Genomic DNA, 7,358 nt, shown 5'->3' on the forward strand with positions numbered 1-7,358 from the left:
AACAGGTGGTGGGTTCACTGTTGCACACTCTGGATCGCAAGTTATTTGGATGTTTGGTCTTCTCTACACACATGTGGCTCACACACAGATCTTCACCGCTGCTTTAACAAGGCCAAAATGTGTTTCATCTCTCTGTGCTGATGGGGGCTGCAGCCTGAATGCTGGCATGTTCAAAGCAACAAGAACTCCTTCAGTGACAGGCATCCAGGGCATACAATCCTCCTGATGACAGAAACACATGCTCTGTGTGGGCCAATGGTTGGCTTTACGGCCCTAAGTGACTCAGCCTGGCACCCTGCACATTCTAATGTTTTCCACCTTTCAGTCATGTCCAGCTCTCTACATCCTCCCTTGGCTATTACTCCCATACCCTAATGAGACTTTCTCTTTATACGCCTTTCCTTACCAGACATGTTAAAGCCAGGCTACAGAGCGCAGCTTTCAGAAGCTCTGATGCCTCAGTAAATGAGATCTCAGCGTGTCTCATCTTAGATCTGCTCCACATGCAGATGGCAGGCTGTGTGTATTTGTTTATGCTGCTGCGTGAGGGGACTCTGTGTGGGAAAAGCTGCTCTCCATGGTTGGGATCAATGCGGGAGAGATAAGGGTGCTCAGTGGCCTTGGTTGAGCATGCACGAAAATCATTTTCTTGTGTGAGAACTTCTTCCCCATTTTATAATTTCTCCATAGTATGAGCAGCAGAAAGATCGCCTCGAGAACTGGTCTCTGTGTGTGCTAACAGGAAAGCACATAAGGGCTAAGGAGCGGAGCATTATCTAGACTGACGAAGTTGTACATCAGTGCGACATACAGTGATTTAGCAGCTGCTATATTTTAGCCTTCTCCAAAACAACAGATGTGGCTAGCAGAGGTCCAAAAATGCCATAAAACTACTACAAACAGCTAGTGTGGTGTAATCAGAGTCTTGTGAAACCAAACAATTGTGCTCTGGTTCCAAAAGCACAACACAAGTCAAATATCCACTATTTGGGTTTTTCCATTTCTCAAAAGGTTGCAGTTGTGTTACAACATTCTTGTGGAGGAGCCTCAAATGTTCTTGTCATTTCCTTCATCCAAATGGGTGAGTCTATACAACTTGTTTCTGACTTTGCAGAAAGAAATAACAATATGGATACCCGTACGATTATAGTCCTTATAGATACATATATCTATAAGATATATATATTATATAGATTATAGTTTTGTTGACTACTTTAGACAGTCTTTTAGAATTAGTTGTGCTACAATATAAAAAATATAAAATATATATATAAAAGAGGGATTGTATTTTTGTAAGGTATATACCCAATATTTACTTTATCCTAGATTTCCCATACTTTGCAGATAATTACTCGGCTTTAGAACAACAAACTCTGCCAGTTTTGAAATTCTAAAAACACATTCATCAGGCTCTACTGTTTTATAGAGAAGACTGAAGCAAAGGTATTGCTATGCATTAATGACACAAAATGAAGTCATCTAAAGCCCTTTCGCTAATTTAGAATTACAGTGTAAAACTTTTTCAAAACAAGGGAAACAGTGAATGTACCATGTCAGAATTTGGTTTCGTTTCTCTTTTTTTTTTGTGTGTGACATTTTCTCATTCTTTCTTTGCCTTTTTTAAACTGTGTGACAGAATAGTACACCCCACAAGAATCCTGGAAGGTTTTGGTGTCCCTGTGTTTTTGGATCTTTCCCATCAGCGATAGCGCTTAGTGTGGGAATCAAGGGCAGAGATAGGAGGATGTGGGAAAATAAGAACTGTGTGTCAGTCAAACACATAACATTTAGAGGGAAGGGGCTCAGATAGGGTAGAAGCCCTAACCTCCTCTTCTTCCTTTTCCTTGAAGCCATAACTTTGATCGCAAATCTTTCACACTGTACATGTGTCAGCCCTCGAGTGCCAATAAGTCTCTGGGAATCCAACGGTAGATGTAAGGATAAGTCAGGAACCTGTCCATACGTGATTTTCCATCCACATCTTCCACTCAAGCTTATCAAGTTGATCCTTATCTCTCACTTATCACATTCACTTTCTAAAAAAAAAAAAAAAAACACACACACACTTTCTTGCACACTATACTCTGCCTGCTCCTGCCATGTTGTTATAAGATTTACCATTGGGGGTCTTAACTGTACGAATCTCAGATATCATCCCTGCATGCAGTGTGAAGGCTGCTGAATAATGTCTCTGGGAACTGTGTGTTCAACCTCGACTTTTCCCTTCTATCTGTATCACACAGTAATGAAGGCCTTCTCTCTCTCTCTGCCTGAAAGCAAATATATATCACCTTTAACAGGCACACATTCCAGTGCTAGCACCATGGGAAAACACAAACTAGGAGCAGGACATTGTTTCCAAAGTGAGTATTAGGACAGAAAGGAAGAAAGGCAGGGGGCTGGTGGAGGGAGCCGAGTGAGAGAGAGAGCGAGAGAGAGGGAGAGAGAAATTTGATTGTAAAACACCACAGGCTAAAACCAAAGAAAAGGTCAAGCGAGAGAGAGAGAAATTCTTTCTTAAGGCTGTTTTAAATCAATACAGATACAAACTGAGTGACTTGAAGAAGTCATAAAGAGAGCATATGCACAGTGAGTGTGTCAGCCTCTGTTCTGGTCCTCCTTTTGTGGCGGTTGAAGCGACCCTGTGTGTGGTCTGAGTGGTTCCCGTCTTCGAGGAGTGAGCAGATCTCTCAGACACTTCAAGCTGCAGTCTCACACACAGCCGCTGATGAGCGCAGAGCAAAGAGAGAGAGAGGTCCAATAAACAAGGCCTGTTTGATCCAGCCGCAGCCCAGCAGCCTGCCAAGTTCCCTTTGTCTTTAGAGAGGACACCACAGCCGTCACACAGACTGCCGTCTACCCACTGCTCTTAGCTGTGGTGAGGGGCATCATTCACATGCTGCTGTGCCAGTGGAGTCAGACAGTGAAGGAGAGAGACAAAGAAGTGGCTTGAAAATGGAGAGACATGAAGAAGCATGGGCATTGCTTTGTGCAACCAAATGTGCATGTCTGGGTTTCTGTTCATCTCCAGTGTTCTCTGAACAGCTGCAAGAGACTATTGTGCAACATGCAGGTGATTAGGTGGTAATGCTTTTTTCAGAGCCGTGATTGATTCAGCCCACTGCTGCTGGGGAGACAGTGGGGGACTGAGTTTGCAAATCCTTGCGAAATACACAGAGGGAGAAAGCCAAGTCCAGTAAATTTGATATTGTAGATAAGTGGAACCAGAATATCTGAGCTATTGTTCTGTTAGACAGTGATCCCCTCTAAATACTGAACTTTAAAAAAAAAAGAAAATAAAAAAAGAAGAAAACAATTGGATCCTGTTGTTGCATCTTCAGTGGGACGCAAGTTTTAAATGAAACAGACGCAGTTTAACAATGCTGGTAATACAAATAATAAAATGTAACGAGAAACGGACTGTGTTCCAGTGTTTCTTTCTATTTTCCTCATTACAAACAGACCACAGTCAAATCAGTGTCTAATTACACTTTTTCAATGGTCTAGGTATTTGTACATCAGGAACATCAACAATGAAATCAGGCCTAAGAATTCACCTTACCTGACCCTAATGCATGCGGACAATAACTGTCAGTGGGCCTCTTCAGTTTCACAGAGTAAACAAGCCAAACTGAGATACTGTATAATGAAAATATGCCCCTCGCCCTAGTGATAGTTGGAGAGGCTACAGTTGAGTGGCGGAGCCGTGCTTATCTTAATGAAATACCATTTTGTGGAGCTGATCTTCTAAGTCGGGTTTTGTGTGTGCTGGATCCCTGTTTTCCTCTTTAGATAGGAGGAAACTCTAAACTGAGCCCTGGATCAGGTGCAACCAGCACAACTATTTCCCACAGTTGAGGCCCAGGCAGCAACAGCCAGATATCTGACACTAATCACCCATTAAAAGTATAATGCAGTTCTGTGCCAGGGGAGAGAGAGCGACAGTGACAGCTGCTGCTACCACATCCAACTGAGGGATTCTATGAACACAGACAAAACTTCTCTCGAACATTGGGGGATTGCACTTTGTTTGTTTGTTTTTTTTTTTTTAATTGCAAAGCTGCTTTGTTGTTTCACCTCAGAGTTTGACTAAATGAGACTGTGAACAAGAGAGAAAACGGATGAGACAATAGGGATTTCCGAATGAAGTGAATCATGGTGAGAGAGTTCGCTGTCAGTCATTCAAAAGATAAGGCAGGAAAAGGGTGTAAAGATGATCCTCAGATCAAAGCTTGTCCCTGTGTCTTCACTCCAGTATCAGTTTTCCTCTGAGCGTTTTTCATTCTTTGTTTCGCTTCTGTCTTTCCTCTTTTTAGTGGCCCTCTCAAGGCCTGATGTTATCCCGGCCTGTGCTTTCGTCACAGATCGGCGTTGGGTTTAACAGCATGCCAAAGAAAGTGCCGTTCCGCGGGCGCCTGCAAGAGAGGATCAGCGTTAAGCCAAAGAGAGCGGTTTCGGGGCAGTTTTAATGCAGCACCTGTCAGGGCTCAGCTCAGGCCCAGGATTCTGCAGGACCCTGCCTGTGCAGCTGTGCGGGTCCAGCCTGAACCTCGGCCAGGAACACAGGCCAGAACCCACTCTTTCCCCTCCCACTGGCCTCTGATCTGACACCACACATAACAATGAAGCTCCTCTGTGGGTGCTCTGACCTTAGCAGGCCTGTAATCTAATGATATGGAATATGTCTCTAGTGATCTAGTAGGTCCAGGAATGCAACTTGCACAAGAATGCTTGGTTTCAAAACAGTCTTATGGAGTTGTACTTTGAGACTGTGCAACAGGCAGAGCTTGTGTCAAAACATTTACAAGTCCTAAGCTGTATCTGATTATATTTCTATCATTGCCTTCCGTTTTCTCTTTATACGCTGAACATAAAGAGGAGGAAGACAAAGAACAAGAACAACAAAAAAGAACAAGACAAATAAAAAACATAAAGTAAATCAAACGTCATACACGATCTCTGGAGACTAATTGTTTCAAACAATCAGCCAAAATTGCAATTGTATACATTTCAGGTTAAACGTGCACTCAAAACACACAAGTGTATGTTTTCTGCTCTGCTGAATGGAAAAATGCATGGCCCCCAGCACCTCTCCATCAGAACACTGGTCTCTTGAGATAGGGAATATTAAAGAGGCTAATGTGACTGGAGGGCTCTGGGCTGTCCTTACAGGGCCGCCTGCTTGTGAATGTCCATTTATAACCAGATTGGTCCAAATAAGCAGAGGACGCAAGAGCTGCACTTTCCCACAGTGCTGCAGGAGGCCAACACGACTTCCCCTTTATAGTTCATGACTGCATGGAAACTGCACTCCCACTAAGAGCTCACAGAATGGGCAGACTGGTGGACCGTGGCAGCCCAGATAACACAACTTGACCAACACTGAATCTGATTAGCCCAACTTGAAACCAACCATGCACACTGATAGTGGCAGTGCTGGACAAAGTCATGGAAAGACTCAGAGCATCAGCCTGAAAATTAGATTCCTGCCACGCAAGTAATGAATCCCTCAGTGTTTATTCTGTGGCCATAAAATGGTTTTTAGGGCAATGTGAAAAGAAATAGTTCCTTTATTTGATTTTCCAATATAGGTGTTTATTATATGTTGTCTCTGATGTGCATGTGATTTATATTTCTAAATTGTTTCTCATGCGTGCTTTTGTTTTTGTCCTCACATTGAAAAAAGAAGTTCCTCCTTAATAATATAACAGTCAATCAAACAATCTAAAAATATCCTTAGAGTGCAAATCTTGGGAACATTTGTGGGGAAGAACCCTGGATGTTTGCGCCAGACCCAGGTCCTTTATATTGTTTCATGTGGCAATGACAATTTCAGCCAACTGCACTTTGAAATCATGACTACTTTCTGCTGCAGGTAACCGAATCTGCTCGCCACCTGCTCCCACCCAGTTGTACCCAGGTTTGCTCTCCACAACAAAGCCTGTGTGACGTCCACATTGGTCCAACTCACGTTTCCTACTCAACATGACTCCTCTCAGACTCCTCATCTGTATGCCTGTCTCTTTGAACCCCCCTTTTGTGCTGTTTTTTTTTTTTTTTTTTCTGCAGCAGGTTCGTTTTGTGGGTATCTTATTTCTTATGCTGCAGCTTGGGGCCTGTTGCTGGACTGTGACGTTTTCGTTCTGGTTTTTAAAACTTCTGTAGCTATACACTCTGGAGGTTGTGACCCTTGTCTGTGTGTGAGTGACAGGAAGGAACGGAGTCTTTTGAGAGGATTTACTGTGAATTAGCACGCCGATTTGATGCTCTTTTTCATCGTGCTGTGTTCCGGCGAGAGCAGACTGCTCTGGCCCCTGTACAGATGGGCAGATTGTTTTTCAGCCACTTTTTTTAAAAAGCCATGCGCGCAACAGATACATTTCAACAATGTCATTGGTCAACTGTCACATCTGTCAACTATATTCTTTTGAAGTTGGGTTTAAGAATATGTAAGTTGGGAAAAAAAACTAATCTCTTGGCGTCATTTTTCACATTAATCCCCTCTGTTTACAAACTCGTGGTATTCTGATTTCACAGATGGCAATCACTCACAGTGTGTCAAGGGGCAGGTTGTCTGGCCACTTCTGATATCCTCAACATACAATGGACAGCCAAAGACCACACCAAAGTAATCTTTCAAGTATTTTCACATTTTCCAAGTTCAATTTGGAGAGAAGGGCACAATGGCTGCTGGTGGAGTGAGCCAGCTCTCTCTAATCAGTTTGGAGGGCAGCTGTGTAGCAAAGACTCGACAGTTACCATCCAGCTGGCTCAGACTCTGGGAACCCGGCGAGAAAGGCTAAGATGCACTTTACTCCATTACAAGCCTATGCATGGTCTCTCTCTGTCTCATTTTCTTTCTCGCTCACTCTTCTCTCCCTCTCTTTCTCTTTCACACTCACACACAAAAACACAGCAAGATCGCACCAAAATGCACAAAGTCTTCGACTTTTACCCCCTGGTTAAACTATAATCTGTGGTTCTGTTCCAGGCCTTCTTCCAGAATTTACAGCGTCATGTGGTCCGAGATTCCCACATTACAGAGAACTGCATGTGGTGTGGGCTGCATGTTCCGTTTCCTGCAGATTAACTCTGTATGCCTCCCTCTTTACTGTGACAGACTGAATCAATCTAATGTAAATAAGCATTCCCAACTTTCAACAAACCTATGGCCCCCGAAAAACCAAAAGCTCCCCCTTAGTTGAAAGTGAGAGAATTCCACCAGGAGATCTAAACTTCCCTCTTTCCCAGATCTCAAGCCTTGCCTTCCCACAGACGCCCCAGGCTCAGTGACGTTGACATTGAATTTCCCACATTTAAGAGTGACTAAAAAAAGCATCTTGTAAATTGCAACCATA

This window comes from Seriola dumerili, unplaced genomic scaffold (assembly GCF_002260705.1).
Source record: "Seriola dumerili isolate Sdu_G_001 unplaced genomic scaffold, Sdu_1.0 BDQW01000044.1, whole genome shotgun sequence".
Classification (NCBI taxonomy): domain Eukaryota; kingdom Metazoa; phylum Chordata; class Actinopteri; order Carangiformes; family Carangidae; genus Seriola; species Seriola dumerili.